Source organism: Oryx dammah, unplaced genomic scaffold (genome assembly GCF_014754425.2).
Source record: "Oryx dammah isolate SB20612 unplaced genomic scaffold, SCBI_Odam_1.1 HiC_scaffold_11150, whole genome shotgun sequence".
Lineage (NCBI taxonomy): Eukaryota > Metazoa > Chordata > Mammalia > Artiodactyla > Bovidae > Oryx > Oryx dammah.
The window spans coordinates 105,445-105,933 of NW_024080543.1; positions in this window are offsets into that span (position 1 = coordinate 105,445).

The following is a 489-nucleotide window of genomic DNA, read 5'->3' on the forward strand; positions in this document are numbered from 1 at the left end:
TGTAGAGTTCTTTTCTCCTTGGGCTACTTTGAAGAATTTCTGTTTCTTACATTGGTTTTCAGGAATTTGTTATGATTCGCTTGACGTATGATTGTCCTTGACATTCACTGAGCATCTTGGGCTTTTGTCTTTGTTGTTGTCGTTGTTTAGTCACTAAGCTGTGTCCGATGCTTCGTGACTCCATGGACTAAAGCACACCAGGCTTCTCTGTCTTCCATTATCTCTCAGAGTTTGCTCAGATTCATGTCCATTGAGTCGATGATGCCATCTAAACATCTTATCCTCTGCTGCTCCTGTTTCCTTTTGCCTTCAGTCTTTCTCAGAATCTTTTCCAGTGAGTCAGCTCTTCACATAAAGTGACCAAAATTTTGGAGTTTAAACTTCAGCATCAGTCCTTCCAATGAATACCCAGAGTTGATTTCCATTAGGATTGACTGGCAGTCCAAGGGACTCTCAAGAGTCTTCTACAGCACCACGATTCAAAAGCAT